The sequence below is a fragment of the Schistocerca americana genome, chromosome 10 (genome assembly GCF_021461395.2).
Source record: "Schistocerca americana isolate TAMUIC-IGC-003095 chromosome 10, iqSchAmer2.1, whole genome shotgun sequence".
Lineage (NCBI taxonomy): Eukaryota > Metazoa > Arthropoda > Insecta > Orthoptera > Acrididae > Schistocerca > Schistocerca americana.
Window position 1 is genome coordinate 41,805,525 of NC_060128.1, and position 27,431 is coordinate 41,832,955.

A 27,431-nucleotide genomic window follows, 5' to 3' on the forward strand; every position below is an offset into this window, starting at 1 on the left:
ACGATGACACACAGAAATTGCATCCGAATTTAATACAAAATGCACAATGCCGACTTAAGTACAAGAGGACTGACACTCTCACTTTCTGTGATTTGAACCTCTGCTGTGAGTCCAGTTTTAGATTCCGATGCTTTACTTCAGGTTTACTGTATCTCTTGGAAATTCTTATTGACGATGAAACACAGAAATTGCATCCGAATTTAATACAAAAGCCACAATGCCGACTTAAGTACAAGAGGACTGACACTCTCTTTTTCTTTGATTGGAACCTCTCCTGTGAGTCCAGTTTTAGATTACGATGCCTCACATCAGGTTTACTGAATACCTTGGACCGTCTTATTGACGATGAAACACAGAAATTGCATCCGAATTTAATACAAAAGGCACAATGCCGACTTAAGTACAAGAGGACTGGCACTTTCACTTTCTATGATTTGAACCTCTTTTGTGAGTCCACTTTTAGATTCCGATGCTTCACTTCAGGTTTACTGTATCCCTTGGACCTTCTTATTGACGATGAAACATAGAAATTGCATCCGAATTTAATACAAAAAGCACAATGCCGACATCAGTACAAGAGGACTGATACTCTAACTTTCTATGATTTGAACCTCTCCTGTGAGTCCAGTTTTAGATTCCAATGCTTTACTTCAGGTTTACTGTATACATTGGACCTTCTTATTGACGATGAAACACAGAAATTGCAACCGAATTTAATACAAAAGGCACAATGCCGACTTAAGTACAAGAGGACTGACACTATAACTTTCTATGATATGAACCTCTCCTGTGAGTCCAGTTTTAGATTTCGATGCTACACTTCAGGTTTTCTGTATACCATGGACCTTCTTATTGACGATGAAACACAGAAATTGCATAAAAATTTAACAAAAATGGCACAATGCCGACTTAATACAAGAGGACTGCCTTTCTCACTTTCTATGATTTGAACCACTCCTGTGAGTCCAGTTTTAGATTCCGATGCTTCACTTCAGGTTTACTGTATCCCTTGCACCATTATATTGACGATGAAACTCAGAAATTGCATCCGAATATAATACAAAAGGCACAATGCCGACTTAAGTACAAGAGGACTGAAACTCACTTTCTATGAATTGAACCTCTCCTGTGAGTCCAGTATAAGATTCTTATGCTTCACTTCAGGTTTACTGTATCCCTTGGAGCTTCTTATTGACGATGAAACACAGAAATTGCATCAGAATTTAACACAAAAGGCACAATGCCGAATTAAGTACAAGAGGACTGACACTCTCACTTTCTATGATTTGAACTTCTCCTGTGATTCCAGTTTTAGATTCCGATGCGTCATTTCAGGTTTACTGTATCCCTTGTACATTATTATTGACGATTAAACACAGAAATAGCATACGAATTTAATACAAAAGGCACAATGCCGACTTAAGAACAAGAGGACTCACACTCTAACTTTCTATGATTCGAACCTCTCCTGTGAGTCCAGTTTTAGATTCCGATTCTTCACTTCAGGTTTACAGTATACCTTGGGCCTTCATATTGTCGATGAAACACAGAAATTGCATCCGAATTGAATACAAAAGTCACAATGCCGACTTAAGTACAAGAGGACTGACACTCTAATTTTCTGTGATTGAAACTCCCCCTGTGAGTCCAGTTTTAGATTCCAATGCTTCACTTCAGGTTTACAGTATACCTTGGACCTTCTTGTTGTCGATGAAACACAGAAATTGCATCCGAATTTAATACAAAAGGCACAATGCCGACTTAAGTACAAGAGGACTGACACTCTAACTTTCTATGATTGGAACCTCTCCTGTGAGTCCAGTTTTAGATTCTGATGCTTCACTTCAGGTTTACTGTATCCCTTGGACCTTCTTATTGACGATGAAACACAGAAATTGCATCCGAATTTAATACAAAAGGCACAATGCCGACTTAAGTACAAGAGGACTGCCACTCTAACTTTCTATGATTGGAACCTCTCCTGTGAGTCCAGGTTCAGATTACGATGCTTCACTTCAGGTTAACTGTATACCTTGGCCTTCATATTGACAATGAAACACAGAAATTGCATCCGAATATAATACAAAAGGCACAATGCCGGCTTAAGTACAAGAGGACTGACACTCTCACTTTCTATGATTTGATCCTTTCCTGTGAGTCCAGTTTTAGATTCCGATGCTGCACTTGAGGTTTACTGTATCCCTCGGACCTTCTTATTGATGACGAATCACAGAAATTGAATCCATATTCAATACAAAAGGCACATTGCCGACTTAAGCACAAGAGGACTGACACTCTCTTTTTCTATGATTTGAACTTCTCCTGTGAGTCCAGTTTTAGATTCCGATGCTTCACTTCAGGTTTACTGTATCCCTTGGACCTTCTTAAAGACGATAAAACACAGAAATTGAATCCGAATTTAATACAAATGGCACAATGCCGACTTAAGTAAAAGAGGACTGAAATTCTAACTTTCTATGATTGGAACCTCTCCTGTGAGTCCAGTTTTAGATTCCGATGCTTCACTTCATGATTACTGTATACCTTGGACCTTCTTATTGACGATGATACACAGAAATTGCATCCGAATTTAATACAAAATGCACAATGTCGACTTAAGTACAAGAGGACTGACACTCTCACTTTCTGTGATTTGAACCTCTGCTGTGAGTCCAGTTTTAGATTCCGATGCTTTACTTCAGGTTTACTATATCTCTTGGAAATTCTTATTGACGATGAAACACAGAAATTGCATCCGAATTTAATACAAAAGCCACAATGCCGACTTAAGTACAAGAGGACTGACACTCTCTTTTTCTTTGATTGGAACCTCTCCTGTGAGTCCAGTTTTAGATTACGATGCCTCACATCAGGTTTACTGAATACCTTGGACCGTCTTATTGACGATGAAACACAGAAATTGCATCCGAATTTAATACAAAAGGCACAATGCCGACTTAAGTACAAGAGGACTGGCACTTTCACTTTCTATGATTTGAACCTCTCCTGTGAGTCCACTTTTAGATTCCGATGCTTCACTTCAGGTTTACTGTATCCCTTGGACCTTCTTATTGACGATGAAACATAGAAATTGCATCCGAATTTAATACAAAAGGCACAATGCCGACATCAGTACAAGAGGACTGATACTCTAACTTTCTATGATTTGAACCTCTCCTGTGAGTCCAGTTTTAGATTCCAATGCTTTACTTCAGGTTTACTGTATACATTGGACCTTCTTATTGACGATGAAACACAGAAATTGCAACCGAATTTAATACAAAAGGCACAATGCCGACTTAAGTACAAGAGGACTGACACTATAACTTTCTATGATATGAACCTCTCCTGTGAGTCCAGTTTTAGATTTCGATGCTACACTTCAGGTTTTCTGTATACCATGGACCTTCTTATTGACGATGAAACACAGAAATTGCATAAAAATTTAACAAAAATGGCACAATGCCGACTTAATACAAGAGGACTGGCTTTCTCACTTTCTATGATTTGAACCACTCCTGTGAGTCCAGTTTTAGATTCCGATGCTTCACTTCAGGTTTACTGTATCCCTTGCACCATTATATTGACGATGAAACTCAGAAATTGCATCCGAATATAATACAAAAGGCACAATGCCGACTTAAGTACAAGAGGACTGAAACTCACTTTCTATGAATTGAACCTCTCCTGTGAGTCCAGTTTAAGATTCTTATGCTTCACTTCAGGTTTACTGTATCCCTTGGAGCTTCTTATTGACGATGAAACACAGAAATTGCATCAGAATTTAACACAAAAGGCACAATGCCGAATTAAGTACAAGAGGACTGACACTCTCACTTTCTATGATTTGAACTTCTCCTGTGATTCCAGTTTTAGATTCCGATGCGTCATTTCAGGTTTACTGTATCCCTTGTACATTATTATTGACGATTAAACACAGAAATAGCATACGAATTTAATACAAAAGGCACAATGCCGACTTAAGAACAAGAGGACTCACACTCTAACTTTCTATGATTCGAACCTCTCCTGTGAGTCCAGTTTTAGATTCCGATTCTTCACTTCAGGTTTACAGTATACCTTGGACCTTCATATTGTCGATGAAACACAGAAATTGCATCCGAATTGAATACAAAAGTCACAATGCCGACTTAAGTACAAGAGGACTGACACTCTAATTTTCTGTGATTGAAACTCCCCCTGTGAGTCCAGTTTTAGATTCCAATGCTTCACTTCAGGTTTACGGTATACCTTGGACCTTCTTGTTGTCGATGAAACACAGAAATTGCATCCGAATTTAATACAAAAGGCACAATGCCGACTTAAGTACAAGAGGACTGACACTCTAACTTTCTATGATTGGAACCTCTCCTGTGAGTCCAGTTTTAGATTCCGAAGCTTCACTTCAGGTGTACTGTATACCTTGTACCTTCTTATTGTCGATGAAACACAGAAATTGAATCAGAATTTAATACAAAAGGCACAATGCCGACTTAAGTATAGGAGGACTGACACTGTAACTTTCTGTGATTTCAACTTCCCCTGTGAGTCCAGTTTTAATTTCCGATGCCTCACTTCAGGTTTACAGCATACCTTTGACCTTCTTATTGACGGTGAAACACAGAAATTGCATCGGAATTTAATACAGAAGGCACAATGCCGACCTATATACAAGAGGACTGTCACTCACACATTCTATGATTTGAGCCTCTCCTGTGAGTCCAGTTCTAGATTCCAATGCTTCACTTCAGGTTTTACTGTATCCCTTGAACCTTCTTATTGACGATGAAGCACAGAAATTGCATCCGAATTAAATACAAAAGGCACAATGCCGACTTCAGTACAAGAGGATTAACACTCTAACCATCTATGATTTGAACCTCTCCTGTGAGTTCAGTTTTAGATTCCGATGCTTCACTTCTGGTTTACTGTATACCTTTGACCTTCTTATGGACGATGAAAAACAGAAATTGCATCCGAATTTAATACAAAAGGCAAAATGCCGACTAAAGTACAAGAGGACTGAAACTCTAACTTTCTGTGGTTTGAACTTCCCTGTGAGTCCAGTTTTAGATTCCGATGCTTCACTTCAGGTTTACTGTATACCTTCTACCTTCATATTGACGATGAAACTCAAAGGTTGCATCCGAATATAATACAAAAGGCACAACGCCGACTTAAGTACAAGAGGACTGACACTCTAACTTACTATGATTTGAATCTCTCCCGTGAGTCAAGTTTTTGATTCCGATGCTTCACTTCTGGTTTACTGTATACCTTTGACCTTCTTATGGACGATGAAAAACAGAAATTGCATCCGAATTTAATACAAAAGGCACAATGCCGACTTAAGTACAAGAGGGCTGACACTCACTTTGTATGATTTGAACCTCTTCTGTGAGTCCAGTTTAAGATTTCGATGCTACACTTCAGGTTTACTGTATACCATGGACCTTCTTATTGACGATGAAACACAGAAATTGCATCCAAATGTAATACAATACTCACAATGGTGACTTAAGTACAAGAGGACTGACACTCTAAATTGCTATGATTGGAACATCTCCTGTGGGTCCAGTTTTAGGTTACGATGCTTCACTTCAGGTTTACTGTATCCCTTGGATCTTCTTATTGACGATGAAACACAGAAATTGCATCCGAATTTAATACAAAAGGCACAATTCCGACGTATGTACAAGAGGACTGACACTCTCACTTTCTTTGATTTGAACCTATCCTGTGATTCCAGTTTTAGATTCCGATGCGTCACTTGAGGTTTACTGTATCTCTTGGCATTCTTATTGACGATGAAACACGGAAATTGCATCCGAATTTAATGCAAATGCACAATGCCGACTTAAGTACAAGAGGACCGACACTCTAAGTTTCTGTGATTTGAACTTCCCCTGTGAGTCCAGTTTTAGATTCCGATGCTTCACTTTAGGTTTACTGTATACTTTGGACCTTCTTATTGACGATGAAACACAGAAATTGCATCCGAATTTAATACAAAAGGCACAATGCTGACCAAAGTACAAGAGGACTGTAACTCACACATTCTATGATTTGAGCCTCTCCTGTGAGTCAAGTTTTAGATTCCAATGCTTCACTTCATGTTAACTGTATACCTTGGACCATCTTATTGACGATGAAACACAGATATTGCAACCGAATTTAACACAAAAGGCACAATGCCGACTTAAGTACAAGAGGACTGACACTCTCAATTCCTATGATTTGAACCTCTTGTGTGAGTCCAGTTTTAGATTCCGATGCTTCACCTCAGGTTTACTGTATCCCTTGGACCTTCTTATTGACGATGAAACACAGAAATTGCATACAAATTTAACAAAAAAGGCACAATGCCGACTTAATACAAGAGGACTGACTTTCTCACTTTATATGATTTGAACCACTCCTGTGAGTCCAGTTTTAGATTCCGATGCTTCACTTCAGGTTTACTGTATCCCTAGTACCTTTTAATTGACGATGAAACTCAGAAATTGCATCCGAATATAATGCAAAAGGCACAATGACGAATTAAGTACAAGAGGACTGACACTCTAACTTTCTATGATTGGAACTTCTCCCGTGAGTCCAGTTTTAGATTCCGATGCTTCACTTCAGGATTATTGTATACCTTGGACCTTCTTATTGACGATGAAACACAGAAAATGCATCCGAATTTAATACAAAATGCACAATGCCGACTTAAGTACAAGAGGACTGACACTCTAACATTCTATGATTGGAACCTCTCCTGTGAGTCCAGTTTTAGATTACGATGCTTCACCTCAGGTCTACTGTATACCTTGGACCTTCTTATTGACGATGAAACACAGAAATTGCATCCGAATTTAATACAAAAGGCAAATGCCGACTTAAGTACAAGAGGACTGACACTTTAACTTTATATGATTGGAACCTCTCCCGTGAGTCCAGTTTTAGATTCCGATGCTTCACTTCAGGGTTATTGTATACCTAGGACCTTCTTATTGACGATGAAACACAGAAAATGCATCCGAATTTAATACAAAAGGCACAATGCCGACTTAAGTACAAGAGGGCTGACACTCACTTTGTATGATTTCAACCTCTCCTGTGAGTCCAGTTTAAGTTTTCGATGCTACACTTCAGGTTTACTGTATACCATGGACCTTCTTATTGACGATGAAACACAGAAATTGCATCCGAATGTAATACAAAAGGCACAATGCCGACTTAAGTACAAGAGGACTGACACTCTAAATTTCTATGTTTGGAACCTCTCCTGTGGGTCCAGTCTTAGATTACGATGCTTCATTTCAGGTTTACTGTATCCCTTGGATCTTCTTATTGACGATGAAACACAGAAATTGCTTCCGAATTTAATACAAAAGGCACAATGCCGACGTAAGTACAAGAGGACTGTCACTCTCACTTTTTATGATTTGAACCTGTCCTGTGATTCCAGTTTTAGATTCCGATGCGTCACTTGAGGTTTACTGTATCCCTTGGACATTCTTATTGACGATGAAACACAGAAATTGCATCCGAATTTAATACAAAAGGCACAATGCCCACTTCAGTACAAGAGGACTGACACTCTAAGTTTCTGTGATTTGAACTTCCCCTGTGAGTCCAGTTTTAGATTCCGATGCTTCACTTTATGTTTACTGTATACCTTGGACCTTCTTATTGACGATGAAACACAGAAATTCCATCCGAATTTAATACAAAAGGCACAATGCTGACCAAAGTACAAGAGGACTGTAACTCAGACATTCTATGATTTGAGCCTCTCCTGTGAGTCCAGTCTTAGATTCCAGTGCTTCACTACATGTTTACTGTATACCTTGGACCTTCTTATTGACGATGAAACACAGAAATTGCAACCGAATTTAACACAAAAAGCACAATGCCGACTTAAGTACAAGAGGACTGACACTCTCAATTTCAATGATTTGAACCTCTCCTGTGAGTCCAGTTTTAGATTCCGATGCTTCACCTCAGGTTTACTGTATTCCTTGGACCTTCTTATTGACGATGAAACACAGAAATTGCATACAAATTTAACAAAAAAGGCACAATGCCGACTTAATACAAGAGGACATACTTTCTCACTTTCTATGATTTGAACCTCTCCTGTGAGTCCAGTTTTAGATTCCGATGCTTCACTTCAGGTTTACTGTATCCCTTGTACCATTTAATTGACGATGAAACTCAGAAATTGCATCCGAATATAATACAAAAGGCACAATGCCGACTTAAGTACAAGAGAACTGACACTCTAACATTCTATGATTGGAACCTCTCCCGTGAGTCCAGTTTGAGATTCCGATGCTTCACTTCAGGATTATTGTATACCTTGGACCTTCTTATTGACGATGAAACACAGAAAATGCATCCGAATTTAATACAAAAGGCACAATGCCGACTTAAGTTCAAGAGGACTGACACTCTAACATTATATGATTGGAACCTCTCCTGTGAGTCCAGTTTTAGATTACGATGCTTCACCTCAGGTCTACTGTATACCTTGGACCTTCTTATTGGCGATGAAACACAGAAATTGCATCCGAATTTAATACAAATGGCACAATGCCGAGTTAAGTACAAGAGGACTGACACTCTAACTTTCTATGATTGAAACCTCTCCCGTGGGTCCAGTTTTAGTTCCGATGCTTCACTTCAGGATTATTGTATACCTAGGACCTTCTTATTGACGATGAAACACAGAAATTGCATCCGAATTTAATACAAAACGCACAATGCCGACTTAAGTACAAGAGGACTGACACTCTAATATTCTATGATTTGAACCTCTCCTGTGAGTCCAGTTTTAGATTACGATGCTTCACTTCAGGTCTACTGTATACCTTGGACCTTCTTATTGACGATGAAACACAGAAATTGCATCCGAAATTAACACAAAAGGCACAATGCCGAATTAAGTACAAGAGGACTGACACTCTCACTTTCTATGATTTGAACTTCTCCTGTGATTCCAGTTTTAGATTCCAATGCGTCATTTCAGGTTTACTGTATCCCTTGGACATTATTATTGACGATTAAACACAGAAATAGCATACGAATTTAATACAAAAGGCACAATGCCGACTTAAGAACAAGAGGACTGACACTCTAACTTTCTATGATTCGAACCTCTCCTGTGAGTCCAGTTTTGGATTCCGATGCTTCAATTCAGATTTACAGTATACCTTGGACCTTCTTATTGTCGATGAAACACAGAAATTGCATCCGAATTTAATACAAAAGTCACAATGCCGACTTAAGTACAAGAGGACTGACACTCTAATTTTCTGTGATTGGAACTCCAACTGTGAGTCCAGTTTTAGATTCCAATGCTTCCCTTCAGGTTTACAGTATACCTTGGACCTTCTTGTTGTCGATGAAACACAGAAATTGCATCCGAATTTAATACAAAAGGCACAATGCCGACTTAAGTACAAGAGGACTGACACTCTAACATTCTATGATTGGAACCTCTCCTGTGAGTCCAGTTTTAGATTACGATGCTTCACCTCAGGTCTACTGTATACCTTGGACCTTCTTATTGACGATGAAACACAGAAATTGCATCCGAATTTAATACAAAAGGCACAATGCCGACTTAAGTACAAGAGGACTGACACTCTAACTTTCTATGATTTGAACCTCTCCTGTGAGTCCAGTTTTAGATTCCGATGCTTCACTTCAGGTTTACTGTATCCCTTTGACCTTGTTAATGACGATAAAACACAGAAATTGAATCCGAATTTAATACAAAAGGCACAATGCCGACTTCAGTAAAAGAGGACTGAAACTCTAACTTTCTATGATTGGAACCTCTCCTGTGAGTCCAGTTTTAGATCCCGATGCTTCACTTCAGGATTACTGTATACCTTGGACCTTCTTATTGACGATGAAACACAGAAATTGCATCCGAATATAATACAAAAGGCACAATGCCGACTTAAGTACAAGAGGACTGGCACTTTCACTTTCTATGATTTGAACCTCTCCTGTGAAACCACTTTTAGATTCCGATGCTTCACTTCAGGTTTACTGTATCCCATGGACCTTCTTATTGACGATGAAACATAGAAATTGCATCCGAAATTATTACAAAAGGCACAATGCCGACATCAGTACAAGAGGACTGATACTCTAACTTCCTATGATTTGAACCTCTCCTGTGAGTCCAGTTTTAGATTCCGATGCTTTACTTCAGGTTTACTGTATCCCTTGGAGCTTCTTATTGACGATGAAACACAGAAATTGCATCCGAATTTAACACAAAAGGCACAATGCCGAATTAAGTACAAGAGGACTGACACTCTCACTTTCTATGATTTGAACTTCTCCTGTGATTCCAGTTTTAGATTGCGATGCGTCATTTCAGGTTTACTGTATCCCTTGGACATTATTATTGACGATTAAACACAGAAATAGCATACGAATTTAATACAAAAGGCACAATGCCGACTTAAGAACAAAAGGACTGACACTCTAACTTTCTATGATTCGAACCTCTCCTGTGAGTCCAGTTTTGGATTCCGATGCTTCAATTCAGAATTACAGGATACCTTGGACCTTCTTATTGTCGATGAAACACAGAAATTGCATCCGAATTTAATACCAAAGTCACAATTCCGACTTATGTACAAGAGGACTGACACTCTAATTTTCTGTGATTGGAACTCCCCCTGTGAATCCAGTTTTAGATTCCAATGCTTCACTTCAGGTTTACAGTATACCTTGGACCTTCTTGTTGTCGATGAAACACAGAAATTGCATCCGAATTTAATACAAAAGGCACAATGCCGACTTAAGTACAACAGGACTGACACTCTAACTTTCTATGATTGGAACCTCTCCTGTGAGTCCAGTTTTAGATTCCGAAGCTTCACTTCAGGTGTACTGTATACCTTGGACCTTCTTATTGTCGATGAAACACAGAAATTGAATAAGAATTTAATACAAAAGGCACAATGCCGTCTTAAGTATAAGAGGACTGACACTGTAACTTTCTGTGATTTGAACTTCCCCTGTGAGTCCAGTTTTAATTTCCGATGCCTCACTTCAGGTTTACAGCATACCTTGGACCTTCTTATTGACGGTGAAACACAGAAATTGCATCCGAATTTAATACAGAAGGCACAATGCCGACCTATGTACAAGAGGACTGTCACTCACACATTCTATGATTTGAGCCTCTCCTGTGAGTCCAGTTCTAGATTCCAATGCTTCACTTCAGGTTTTACTGTATCCCTTGAACCTTCTTATTGACGATGAAGCACAGAAATTGCATCCGAATTAAATACAAAAGGCACAATGCCGACTTCAGTACAAGAGGATTAACACTCTAACCATCTATGATTTGAACCTCTCTTGTGAGTCCAGTTTTAGATTCCGATGCTTCACTTCAGGTTTACTGTATACCTTTGTCCTTCTTATGGACGATGAAACACAGAAATTGCATCCGAATTTAATACAAAAGGCACAATGCCGACTAAAGTACAAGAGGGCTGAAACTCTAACTTTCTGTGGTTTGAACTTCCCTGTGAATCCAGTTATAGATTCCGATGCTTCACTTCAGGTTTACTGTATACCATCTACCTTCTTATTGACGATGAAACACAGAAATTGCATCCGAATTTAATACAAATGGCACAATGCCGACTAAATACAAGAGGACTGACTTTCTAACTTTCTATGATTTGAACCTCTCCTGTGAGACCAGTTTTAGATTCCGATGCTTCACTTCAAGTTTACTGTATCCGTTGTACCTTCATATTGACGATGAAACTCAAAGATTGCATCCGAATATAATACAGAAGGCACAATTCCGACTTAAGTACAAGAGGAATGACACTCTAACTTTCTATGATTTGAACCTCTCCCGTGAGTCCAGTTTTAGATTCCGATGCTTCACTTCAGGTTTACTGTATACCCGGACCTTCTTATTGACGATGAAACAAAGAAATTGCATCCGAATTTAATACAAAAGGCACAATGCCGACCTAAGTACAAGAGGGCTGACACTCACTTTGTATGATTTGAACCTCTCCTGTGAGTCCAGTTTAAGATTTCGATGCTACACTTCAGGTTTACTGTATACCATGGACCTTCTTATTGACGATGAAACACAGAAATTGGATCCGAATGTAATACAATAGGCACAATGGCGACTTAAGTACAAGAGGACTGACACTCTAAATTTCTATGATTGGAACCTCTCCTGTGGGTCCAGTTTTAGATTACGATGCTTCACTTCAGGTTTACTGTATCCCTTGGATCTTCTTATTGACGATGAAACACAGAAATTGCATCCGAATTTAATACAAAAGGCACAATGCCGACGTAAGTACAAGAGGACTGACACTCTCACTTTCTATGATTTGTACCTATCCTGTGATTCCAGTTTTAGATTCCGATGCGTCACTTGAGGTTTACTGTATCCCTTGGGCATTCTTATTGACGATGAAACACAGAAATTGCATCCGAATTTAATCCAAATGAACAATGCAGACTTAAGTACAAGAGGACTGACACTCTAAGTTTCTGTGATTTGAACTTCCCCTGTGAGTCCAGTTTTAGATTCCGATGCTTCACTTTAGGTTTACTGTATACCTTGGACCTTCTTATTGACGATGAAACACAGAAATTGCATCCGAATTTAATACAAAAGGCACAATGCTGACCAAAGTACAAGAGGACTGTCACTCACACATTCAATGATTTGAGCCTCTCCTGTGAGTCCAGTTTTAGATTCCAATGCTTCACTTCATGTTTACTGTATACCTTGGACCATCTTATTGACGATGAAACACAGAAATTGCAACCGAATTTAACACAAAAGGCACAATGCCGACTTAAGTACAAGAGGGCTGACACTCTGAATTTCTATGATTTGAACCTCTCCTGTGAGTCCAGTTTTAGATTCCGATGCTTCACCTCAGGTTTACTGTATCCCTTGGACCTTCTTGTTGACGATCAAACACAGAAGTTGCATACAAATTTAACAAAAAAGGCACAATGCCGACTTAATACAAGAGGACTGACTTTCTCACTTTCTATGATTTGAGCCTCTCCTGTGAGTCCAGTTTTAGATTCCAATGCTTCACGTCATGTTTACTGTATACCTTGGACCTTCTTATTGACGATGAAACACAGAAATTGCAACCGAATTTAACACAAAAGGCACAATGCCGACTTAAGTACAAGAGGACTGACACTCTGAATTTCTATGATTGGAACCTCTCCTGTGGGTCCAGTTTTAGATTACGATGCTTCACTTCAGGTTTTCTCTATCCCTTGGATCTTCTTATTGACGATGAAACACAGAAATTGCATCCGAATTTAATACATAAGGCACAATGCCGACGTAAGTACAAGAGGACTGACACTCTCACTTTCTATGATTTGAACCTATCCTGTGATTCCAGTTTTAGATTCCGATGCGTCACTTGAGGTTTACTGTACACCATGGACCTTCTTATTGACGATGAAACACAGAAATTGCATCCGAATGTAATACAATAGGCACAATGGCGACTTAAGTACAAGAGGACTGACACTCTAAATTTCTATGATTGGAACCTCTCCTGTGGGTCCAGTTTTAGATTACGATGCTTCACTTCAGGTCTACTGTATACCTTGGACCTTCTTATTGACGATGAAACACAAAAAATTGCATCCGAATTTAATACAAAAGGCACAATGCCGACTTAAGTACAAGAGGACTGACACTCTCACTTTCTGTGATTTGAACCTCTCCTGTGAGTCCAGTTTTAGATTCCGATGCTTTACTTCAGGTTTACTGTATCTCTTGGAAATTCTTATTGACGATGAAACACAGAAATTGCATCCGAATTTAATACAAAAGCCACAATCCCGACTTAAGTACTAGAGGACTGACACTCTCTTTTTCTTTGAGTGGAACCTCTCCTGTGAGTCCAGTTTTAGATTACGATGCTTCACATCAGGTTTACTGTATACCTTGGACCTTCTTATTGACGATGAAACACAGAAATTGCATCCGAATTTAATACAAAAGACACAATGCCGACTTAAGTACAAGAGGACTGGCACTTTCACTTTCTATGATTTGAACCTCTCCTGTGATTCCAGTTTTAGATTACGATGCTTCACATCAGGTTTACTGTATACCTTGGACTTTCTTATTGTCGATGAAACACAGAAATTGCATCCGAATTGAATACAAAAGGCACAATGCCGACTAAAGTACAAGAGGACTGACACTCTAACTTTCTATGATTGTAACCTCTCCTGTGAGTCCAGTTTTAGATTCCGAAGCTTCACTTCAGGTTTGCTGTATACCTGGACCTTCTTATTGACGATGAAACAAAGAAATTGCATCCGAATTTAATACAAAAGGCACAATGCCGACTTAAGTACAAGAGGGCTGACACTCACTTTGTATGATTTGAACCCCTCCTGTGAGTCCAGTTTAAGTTTTCGATGCTACACTTCAGGTTTACTGTATACCATGGACCTTCTTATTGACGATGAAACACAGAAATTGCATCCGAATGTAATACAAAAGGCACAATGGCGACTTAAGTACAAGAGGACTGACACTCTAAATTTCTATGTTTGGAACCTCTCCTGTGGGTCCAGTCTTAAATTATGATGCTTCATTTCAGGTTTACTGTATCCCTTGGATCTCCTTATTGACGATGAAACACAGAAATTGCTTCCGAATTTAATACAAAAGGCACAATGCCGACGTAAGTACAAGAGGACTGTCACTCTCACTTTTTATGATTTGAACCTCTCCCGTGATTCCAGTTTTAGATTCCGATGCGTCACTTGAGGTTTACTGTATCCCTTGGACATTCGTATTGACGATGAAACACAGAAATTGCATCCGAATTTAATACAAAAGGCACAATGCCCACTTCAGTACAAGAAGACTGACACTCTAAGATTCTGTGATTTGAACTTCCCCTGTGAGTCCAGTTTTAGATTCCGATGCTTCACTTTAGGTTTACTGTATACCTTGGACCTTCGTATTGACGATGAAACACAGAAATTGCATCCGAATTTAATACAAAAGGCACAATGCTGACCAAAGTACAAGAGGACTGTCACTCAGACATTCAATGATTTGAGCCTCTCCTGTGAGTCCAGTTTTAGATTCCAATGCTTCACTACATGTTTACTGTATACCTTGGACTTTCTTATTGACGATGAAACACAGAAATTGCAACCGAATTTAACACAAAAAGCACAATGCCGACTTAAGTACAAGAGGACTGACACTCTCAATTTCTATGATTTGAACCTCTCCTGTGAGTCCAGTTTTAGATTCCGATGCATCACCTCAGGTTTATTGTATTCCTTGGACCTTCTTATTGACGATGAAACACAGAAATTGCATACAAATTTAACAAAAACGGCACAATGCCGACTTAATACAAGAGGACATACTTTCTCACTTTCTATGATTTGAACCACTCCTGTGAGTCCAGTTTTAGATTCCGATGCCTCACTTCAGGTTTACTGTATCCCTTGTACCTTTTAATTGACGATGAAACTCAGAAATTGCATCCGAATGTAATACGAAAGGCACAATGCCGACTTAAGTACAAGAGGACTGACACTCTAACTTTCTATGATTGGAACCTCTCCCGTGAGTCCAGTTTGAGATTCCGATGCTTCACTTCAGGATTATTGTATACCTTGGACCTTCTTATTGACGATGAAACACAGAAAATGCATCCGAATTTAATACAAAAGGCACAATGCCGACTTAAGTACAAGAGGTCTGAAACTCTAACATCCTATGATTTGAACCTCTCCTGTGAGTCCAGTTTTAGATTACGATGCTTCACCTCAGGTCTACTGTATACCTTGGACCTTCTTATTGACGATGAAACACAGAAATTGCATCCGAATTTAATACAAAAGGCACAATGCCGACTTAAGTACAAGATGACTGACACTCTAACTTTCTATGATTGAAACCTCTCCCGTGGGTCCAGTTTTAGATTCCGATGCTTCACTTCAGGATTATTGTATACCTAGGACCTTCTTATTGACGATGAAACACAGAAAAAGCATCCGAATTTAATACAAAAGGCACAATGCCGACTTAAGTACAAGAGGACTGACACTCTAATATTCTATGATTTGAACCTCTCCTGTGAGTCCAGTTTTAGATTACGCTGCTTCACTTCAGGTCTACTGTATACCTTGGACCTTCTTATTGACGATGAAACACAAAAATTGCATCCGAATTTAATACAAAAGGCACAATGCCGACTTAAGTACAAGAGGACTGACACTCTAACATTCTATGATTGGAACCTCTCCTGTGAGTCCAGTTTTAGATTACGATGCTTCACCTCAGGTCTACTGTACACCTTGGACCTTCTTATTGATGATGAAACACAGAAATTGCTTCCGAATTTAATACAAAAGGCACAATGTTGACTTAAGTACAAGAGGACAGACACTCTAACTTTCTATGATTTGAACCTCTCCTGTGAGTCCAGTTTTAGATTCCGATGCTTCACTTCAGGTTTACTGTATCCCTTTGACCTTGTTAATGACGATAAAACACAGAAATTGAATCCGAATTTAATACAAAAGGCACAATGCCTACTTAAGTAAAAGAGGAATGAAACTCTAACTTTCTATGATTGGGACCTCTCCTGTCAGTCCAGTTTTAGATCCCGATGCTTCACTTCAGGATTACTGTATACCTTGGACCTTCTTATTTACGATGAAACACAGAAACTGCATCCGAATTTAATACAAAAGGCACAATGCCGACTTAAGTACAAGAGGACTGACACTCTCACTTTCTGTGATTTGAACCTCTCCTGTGAGTCCAGTTTTAGATTCCGATGCTTTACTTCAGGTTTACTGTATCTCTTGGAAATTCTTATTGACGACGAAACACAGAAATTGCATCCGAATTTAATACAAAAGCCACAATGCCGACTTAAGTACAAGAGGACTGACACTCTCTTTTTCTTTGATTGGAACCTCTCCTGTGAGTCCAGTTTTAGATTACGATGCTTCACATCAGGTTTACTGTATACCTTGGACCTTCTTATTGACGATGAAACACAGAAAATGCATCCGAATTTAATACAAAAGACACAATGCCGACTTAAGTACAAGAGGACTGGCACTTTCACTTTCTATGATTTGAACCTCTCCTGTGAGTCCACTTTTAGATTCCCATGCTTCACTTCAGGTTTACTGTATCCCTTGGACCTTCTTATTGACGATGAAACATTGAAATTGCATCCTAATTTAATACAAAAGGCACAATGCCGACATCAGTACAAGAGGACTGATACTCTAACTTTCTATGATTTGAACCTCTCCTGTGAGTCCAGTTTTAGATTACGATGCTTTACTTCAGGTTTACTGTAACTCTTGGAGCTTCTTATTGACGATGAAACACAGAAATTGCATCCGAAATTAACACAAAAGGCACAATGCCGAATTAAGTACAAGAGGACTGACACTCTCAATTTCTATGATTTGAACTTCTCCTGTGATTCCAGTTTTAGATTCCGATGCGTCATTTCAGGTTTACTGTATCCCTTGGACATTATTATTGACGATTAAACACAGAAATAGCATACGAATTTAATACAAAAGGCACAATGCCGACTTAAGAACAAGAGGATTGACACTCTAACTTTCTATGATTCGAACCTCTCCTGTGAGTCCAGTTTTGGATTCCGATGCTTCAATTCAGGTTTACAGTATACCTTGGACCTTCTTATTGTCGATGAAACACAGAAATTGCATCCGAATTTAATACAAAATTCACAATGCCCACTTAAGTACAAGAGGACTGACACTCTAATTTTCTGTGATTGGAACTCCCCCTGTGAGTCCAGTGTTAGATTCCAATGCTTCCCTTCAGGTTTACAGTATACCTTGGACCTTCTTGTTGTCGATGAAACACAGAAATTGCATCCGAATTTAATACAAAAGGCACAATGCCGACTTAAGTACAAGAGGACTGACACTCTAACATTCTACGATTGGAACCTCTCCTGTGAGTCAAGTTGTAGATTACGATGCTTCACCTCAGGTCTACTGTATACCTTGGACCTTCTTATTGACGATGAAACACAGAAATTGCATCCGAATTTAATACAAAAGGCACAATACCGACTTAAGTACAAGAGGACTGACACTCTAACTTTCTATGATTTGAACCTCTCCTGTGAGTCCAGTTTTAGATTCCGATGCTTCACTTCAGGTTTACTGTATCCCTTTGACCTTGTTAATGACGATAAAACACAGAAATTGAATCCGAATTTAGTACAAAAGGCACAATGCCGACATAAGTAAAAGAGGACTGAAACTCTAACTCTCTGTGATTGGAACCTCTCCTGTGAGTCCAGTTTTAGATCCCGATGCTTCACTTCAGGATTACTGTATACCTTCGACCTTCTTATTGACGATGATACACAGATATTGCATCCGAATCTAATACAAAAGGCACAATGCCGACTTAAGTACAAGAGGACTGACACTCTCACTTTCTGTGATTTGAACCTCTCCTGTGAGTCCAGTTTTAGATTCCGATGCTTTACTTCAGGTTTACTGTATCTCTTGGAAATTCTTATTGACGATGAAACACAGAAATTGCATCCGAATTTAATACAAAAGCCACAATGCCGACTTAAGTACAAGGTGACTGACACTCTCTTTTTCTTTGATTGGAACCTCTCCTGTGAGTCAAGTTTTAGATTACGATGCTTCACAATAGGTTTACTGTATACCTTGGACCTTCTTATTGACGATGAAACACAGAAATTGCATCCGAATTTAATACAAAAGACACAATGCCGACTTAAGTACAAGAGGACTGGCACTTTCACTTTCTATGATTTGAACCTCTCCTGTGAGTCCACTTTTAGATTCCGATGCTTCACTTCAGGTTTACTGTATCCTTTGGACCTTCTTATTTACGATGAAACATAGAAATTGCATCCGAATTTAATACAAAAGGCACAATGGCGACATCAGTACAAGAGGACTGATACACTAACTTTCTATGATTTGAACCTCTCCTGTGAGTCCAGTTTTAGATTCCGATGCTTTACTTCAGGTTTACTGTATCCCTTCTAGCTTCTTATTGACGATGAAAAACAGAAATTGCATCCGAATTTAACACAATAGGCACAATGCCGAATTAAGTACAAGAGGACTGACACTCTCACTTTCTATGATTTGAACTTCTCCTGTGATTCCAGTTTTAGATTCCGATGCGTCATTTCAGGTTTACTGTATCCCTTGGACATTATTATTGACGATTAAACACAGAAATAGCATACGAATTTAATACAAAAGGCACAATGCCGACTTAAGAACAAGAGGACTGACACTCTAACTTTCTATGTTTCGAACCTCTCCTGTGAGTCCAGTTTTGGATTACGATGCTTCAATTCAGGTTTACAGGATACCTTGGACCTTCTTATTGTCGATGAAACACAGAAATTGCATCCGAATTTAATACCAAAGTCACAATGCCGACTTAAGTACAAGAGGACTGACACTCTAATTTTCTGTGATATGAACTCCCCCTGTGAGTCCAGTTTTAGATTCCAATGCTTCACTTCAGGTTTACAGTATACCTTGGACCTTCTTGTTGTCGATGAAACACAGAAATTGCATCCGAATTTAATACAAAAGGCACAATGCCGACTAAAGTACAAGAGGACTGAAACTCTAACTTTCTGTGGTTTGAACTTCCCTGTGAGTCCAGTTTTAGATTCCGATGCTTCTCTTCAGGTTTACTGTATACCTTCTACCTTCTTATTGACGATGAAACACAGAAATTGCATCCGAATTTAATACAAATGGCACAATGCCGACTAAATACAAGAGGACTGATTTTCTGACTTTCTATGATTTGAACCACTCCTGTGAGACCAGTTTTAGATTCCGATGCTTCACTTCAGGTTTACTGTATCCCTTGTACCTTCATATTGACGATGAAACTCAAAGATTGCATCCGAATATAATCAAAAAGGCACAATGCCGACTTAAGTACAAGAGGAATGACACTCTAACTTTCTATGATTTGAACCTCTCCCGTGAGTCCAGTTTTAGATTCCGATGCTTCACTTCAGGTTTACTGTATACCCGGACCTTCTTATTGACGATGAAACAAAGAAATTGCATCCGAATTTAATACAAAAGGCACAATGCCGACTTAAGTACAAGAGGGCTGACACTCACTTTGTATGATTTGAACCTCTCCTGTGAGTCCAGTTTAAGATTTCGATGCTACACTTCAGGTTTACTGTATACCATGGACCTTCTAATTGACGAAGAAACACAGAAATTGCATCCCAATGTAATACAATAGGCACAATGGCGACTTAAGTACAAGAGGACTGACACTCTAAATTTCTATGATTGGAACCTCTCCTGTGGGTCCAGTTTTAGATTACGATGCTTCACTTCTGGTTTACTGTATCCCTTGGATCTTCTTATTGACGATGAAACACAGAAATTGCATCCGAATTTAATACAAAAGGCACAATGAAGACGTAAGTACAAGAGGACTGACACTCTCACTTTCTATGATTTGAACCTATCCTGTGATTCCAGTTTTAGATTCCGATGCGTCACTTGATGTTTACTGTATCCCTTGGGCATTCTTATTGACGATGAAACACAGAAATTGCATCCGAATTTAATCCAAATGAACAATGCAGACTTAAGTACAAGAGGACTGACACTCTAAGTTTCTGTGATTTGAACTTCCCCTGTGAGTCCAGTTTTAGATTCCGATGCTTCACTTTAGGTTTACTGTATACCTTGGACCTCCTTATTGACGATGAAACACAGAAATTGCATCCGAATTTAATACAAAAGGCACATTGCTGACCAAAGTACAAGAGGACTGTCACTCACACATTCTATGATTTGAGCCTCTCCTGTGAGTCCAGTTTTAGATTCCAATGCTTCACTTCATGTTTACTGTATACCTTGGACCTTCTTATTGACGATGAAACACAGAAATTGCAACCGAATTTAACACAAAAGGCACAATGCCGACTTAAGTACAAGAGGACTGACACTCTGAATTTCTATGATTAGAACCTCTCCTGTGAGTCCAGTTTTAGATTCCGATGCTTCACCTCAGGTTTACTGTATCCCTTGGACCTTCTTATTGACGATCAAGCACAGAAGTTGCATACAAATTTAACAAAAAAGGCACAATGCCGACTTAATACAAGAGGACTGACTTTCTCACTTTCTATGATTTGAACCACTCCTGGGAGTCCAGTTTTAGATTCCGATGCTTCACTTCAGGTTTACTGTATCCCTTGTACCTTTTAATTGACGATGAAACTCAGAAATTGCATCCGAATATAATACAAAAGGCACAATGCCGACTTAAGTACAAGAGGACTGACACTGTAACTTTCTATGATTGGAACTTCTCCCGTGAGTCCAGTTTTAGATTCCGATGCTTCACTTCAGGATTATTGTATACCTTGGACCTTCTTATTGACGATGAAACACAGAAAATGCATCCGAATTTAATACAAAAGGCACTATGCCGACTTAAGTACAAGAGGACTGACACTCTAACATTCTATGATTGGAACCTCTCCTGTGAGTCCAGTTTTAGATTACGATGCTTCACCTTAGGTCTACTGTATACCTTGGACCTTCTTATTGATGACGAAACACAGAAATTGCATCCGAATTTAATACAAAAGGCAAATGCCGACTTAAGTACAAGAGGACTGACACTCTAACTTCCTATGATTGGAACCTCTCCCGTGAGTCCAGTTTTAGATTCTGATGCTTCACTTCAGGATTATTGTATACCTAGGACCTTCTTATTGACGATGAAACACAGAAAATGCATCCGAATTTAATACAAAAGCCACAATGCCGACTTAAGTACAAGAGGACTGACACTCTAATATTCTATGATTTGAACCTCTCCTGTGAGTCCAGTTTTAGATTACAATGCTTCACTTCAGGTCTACTGTATACCTTGGACATTCTTTTGGACGATGAAACATAGAAATTGCATCCGAATTTAATGTAAAAGGCTCAATGCCGACATAAGTACAAGAGGATTGACACTCTAACTTTCTATGATATGAACCTCTCCTGTGAGTCCAGTTTTAGATTTCGATGCTACACTTCAGTTTTACTGTATACCATGGACCTTCTTATTGACGATGAAACACAGAAATTGCATCCGAATTTAATACAAAAGGCACAATGCCGTCTTAAGTACAAGAGGAATGACACTCTAACTTTCTATGATTTTAACCTCTCCTGTTAGGCCAGTTTTAGATTCCGATGCATCACTTCAGGTTTACTGTATACCTTGTACCTTCTTATTGACGATGAAACACAGAAATTGCATCCGAATATAATACAAATGGCACAATGCCGACTAAATACAAGAGGACTGACTTTCTAACTTTCTATGATTTGAACCTGTCCTGTGAGACCAGTTTTAGATTCCGATGCTTCACTTCAGGTTTACTGTATCCCTTGTACCTTCATATTGACGATGAAACTCAAAGATTGCATCCGAATATAATACAAAAGGCACAATGCCGACTTAAGTACAAGAGGACTGACACTCTAACTTTCTATGATTTGAACCTCTCCCGTGAGTCCAGTTTCAGATTCCGATACTTCACTTCAGGTTTACTGTATACCCGGACCTTCTTATTGACGATGAAACAAAGAAATTGCATCCGAATTTAATACAAAAGGCACAATGCCGACTTAAGTACAAGAGGGCTGACACTCACTTTGTATGATTTGAACCTCTCCTGTGAGTCCAGTTTAAGATTTCGATGCTACACTTCAGGTTTACTGTATACCATGGACCTTCTTATTGACGATGAAACACAGAAATTGCATCCGAATGTAATACAATAGGCACAATGGCGACTTAAGTACAAGAGGACTGACACTCTAAATTTCTATGATTGGAAACTCTCCTGTGGGTCCAGTTTTAGATTACGATGCTTCACTTCAGGTTTACTGTATCCCTTGGATCTTCTTATTGACGATGAAACACAGAAATTGCAACCGAATTTAATACAAAAGGCACAATGCCGACGTAAGTACAAGAGGACTGACTCTCTCACTTTCTATGATTTGAACCTATCCTGTGATTCCAGTTTTAGATTCCGATGCGTCACTTGAGGTTTACTGTATCCCTTGGGCATTCTTATTGACGATGAAACACAGAAATTACATCCGAATTTAATCCAAATGATCAATGCCGACTTAAGTACAAGAGAACTGACACTCTAAGTTTCTGTGACTTGAACTTCCCCTGTGAGTCCAGTTTTAGATTCCGATGCTTCACTTTAGGTTTACTGTATACCTTGGACCTTCTTATTGACGATGAAACACAGAAATTGCATCCGAATTTAATACAAAAGGCAAAATGCTGACCAAAGTACAAGAGGACTGTCACTCACACATTCTATGATTTGAGCCTCTCCTGTGAGTCCAGTTTTAGATTCCAATGCTTCACTTCATGTTTACTGTATACCATGGACCTTCATATTTACGATGAAACACAGAAATTGCAACCGAATTAAACACAAAAGGCACAATGCCGACTTAAGTACAAAAGGACTGACACTCTCAATTTCTATGATTTGAAACTCTCCTGTGAGTCCAGCTTTAGATTCCGATGCTTCACCTCAGGTTTACTGTATCCCTTGGACCTTCTTATTGACGATCAAACACAGAAGTTGCATACAAATTTAACAAAAAAGGCACAATGCCGACTTAATACAAGGGGACTGATTTTCTCACTTTCTATGATTTGAACCACTCCTGTGAGTCCAGTTTTAGATTCCGATGCTTCACTTCAGGTTTACTGTATCCCTTGTACCTTTTAATTGACGATGAAACTCAGAAATTGCATCCGAATATAATACAAAAGGCACAATGCCGACTTAAGAACAAGAGGACTGACACTCTAACATTCTATGATTAGAACCTCTCCTGTGAGTCCAGTTTTAGATTACGATGCTTCACCTTAGGTCTACTGTATAACTTGGACCTTCTTATTGACGATGAAACACAAAAATTGCTTCCGAATTTAATACAAAAGGCACAATGCCGACTGAAGTACAAGAGGACTGACACTCTAACATTCTATGATTGGAACCTCTCCTGTGAGTCCAGTTTTAGATTACGATGCTTCACCTCAGGTCTACTGTATACCTTGGACCTTCTTATTGATGATGAAACACAGAAATTGCATCCGAATTTAATACAAAATGCACAATGCCGACTTAAGTACAAGAGGACTGACACTCTAATTTTCTATGATTTGAACCTCTCCTGTGAGTCCAGTTTTAGATTCCGATGCTTCACTTGAGGTTTACTGTATCCCTTTGACCTTGTTAATGACGATAAAACACAGAAATTGAATCCGAATTTAATACAAAAGGCACAATGCCGACTTATGTAAAAGAGGACTGAAACTCTAACTTTCTATGATTGGAACCTCTCCTGTGAGTCCAGTTTTAGATCCCGATGCTTCACTTCAGGATTACTGTATACGTTGGACCTTCTTATTGACGATGAAACACAGAAATTGCATCCGAATTTAATACAAAAGGCACAATGCCGACTTAAGTACAAGAGGACTGACACTCTCACTTTCTGTGATTTGAACCACTCCTGTGAGTCCAGTTTTAGATTTCGATGCTTTACTTCAGGTTTACTGTTTCTCTTGGAAATTCTTATTGACGATGAAACACAAAAATTGCATCCGAATTTAATACAAAAGCCACAATGCCGACTTAAGTACAAGAGGACTGACACTCTCTTTTTTTTGATTGGAACCTCTCCTGTGAGTCCAGTTTTAGATTACGATGCTTCACATCAGGTTTACTGTATACCTTGGACCTTCTTATTGACGATGAAACACAGAAATTGCATCCGAATTTAATACAAAAGACACAATGCCGACTTAAGTACAAGAGGACTGGCACTTTCACTTTCTATGATTTGAACCTCTCCTGTGAGTCCACTTTTAGATTCCGATGCTTCACTTCAGGTTTACTGTATCCCTTGGACCATCTTATTGACGATGAAACATAGATATTGCATCCGAATTTAATACAAAAGGCACAATGCCGACATCAGTACAAGAGGACTGATACTCTAACTTTCTATGATTTGAACCTCTCCTGTGAGTCCAGTTTTAGATTACGATGCTTTACTTCAGTTTTACTGTATCCCTTGGAGCTTCTTATTGACGATGAAACACAGATATTGCATCCGAATTTAACACAAAAGGCACAATGCCGAATTAAGTACAAGAGGACTGACACTCTCACTTTCTATGATTTGAACTTCTCCTGTGATTCGAGTTTTAGATTCCGATGCGTCATTTCAGGTTTACTGTATCCTTTGGACATTATTATTAACGATTAAACACAGAAATAGCATACGAATTTAATACAAAAGGCACAATGCCGACTTAAGTACAAGAGGACTGACACTCTCAATTTCTATGATTTGAAACTCTCCTGTGAGTCCAGCTTTAGATTCCGATGCTTCACCTCAGGTTTACTGTATCCCTTGGACCTTCTTATTGACGATCAAACACAGAAGTTGCATACAAATTTAACAAAAAAGGCACAATGCCGACTTAATACAAGAGGACTGATTTTCTCACTTTCTATGATTTGAACCACTCCTGTGAGTCCAGTTTTAGATTCCGATGCTTCACTTCAAGTTTACTGTATCCCTTGTACCTTTTAATTGACGATGAAACCCAGAAATTGCATCCGAATATAATACAAAAGGCACAATGCCGACTTAAGAACAAGAGGACTGACACTCTAACATTCTATGATTAGAACCTCTCCTGTGAGTCCAGTTTTAGATTACGATGCTTCACCTTAGGTCTACTGTATAACTTGGACATTCTTATTGACGATGAAACACAAAAATTGCTTCCGAATTTAATACAAAAGGCACAATGCCGACTTAAGTACAAGAGGACTGACACTCTAACATTCTATGATTGGAACCTCTCCTGTGAGTCCAGTTTTAGATTACGATGCTTCACCTCAGGTCTACTGTATACCTTGGACCTTCTTATTGATGATGAAACACAGAAATTGCATCCGAATTTAATACAAAAGGCACAATGCCGACTTAAGTACAAGAGGACTGACACTCTAATTTTCTATGATTTGAACCTCTCCTGTGAGTCCAGTTTTAGATTCCGATGCTTCACTTACGGTTTACTGTATCCCTTTGACCTTGTTAATGACGATAAAACACAGAAATTGAATCCGAATTTAATACAAAAGGCACAATGCCGACTTATGTAAAAGAGGACTGAAACTCTAACTTTCTATGATTGGAACCTCTCCTGTGAGTCCAGTTTTAGATCCCGATGCTTCACTTCAGGATTACTGTATACGTTGGACCTTCTTATTGACGATGAAACACAGAAATTGCATCCGAATTTAATACAAAAGGCACAATGCCGACTTAAGTACAAGAGGACTGACACTCTCACTTTCTGTGATTTGAACCACTCCTGTGAGTCCAGTTTTAGATTTCGATGCTTTACTTCAGGTTTACTGTTTCTCTTGGAAATTCTTATTGACGATGAAACACAAAAATTGCATCCGAATTTAATACAAAAGCCACAATGCCGACTTAAGTACAAGAGGACTGACACTCTCTTTTTCTTTGATTGGAACTTCTCCTGTGAGTCCAGTTTTAGATTACGATGCTTCACATCAGGTTTACTGTATACCTTGGACCTTCTTATTGACGATGAAACACAGAAATTGCATCCGAATTTAATACAAAAGACACAATGCCGACTTAAGTACAGGAGGACTGGCACTTTCACTTTCTATGATTTGAACCTCTCCTGTGAGTCCACTTTTAGATTCCGATGCTTCACTTCAGGTTTACTGTATCCCTTGGACCACCTTATTGACGATGAAACACAGAAATTGCATCCGAATTTAACACAAAAGGCACAATGCCGAATTAAGTACAAGAGGACTGACACTCTCACTTTCTATGATTTGAACTTCTCCTGTGATTCGAGTTTTAGATTCCGATGCGTCATTTCAGGTTTACTGTATCCCTTGGACATTATTATTGACGATTAAACACAGAAATAGCATACGAATTTAATACAAAAGGCACAATGCCGACTTAAGAACAAGAGGACTGACACTCTAACTTTCTATGATTCGAACCTCTCCTGTGAGTCCAGTTTTGGATTCCGATGCTTCACTTCAGGTTTACTGTATCCCTTTGACCTTGTTAATGACGATAAAACACAGAAATTGAATCCGAATTTAATACAAAAGGCACAATGCCGACTTAAGTAAAAGAGGACTGAAACTCTAACTTTCTACGATTGGAACCTCTCCTGTGAGTCC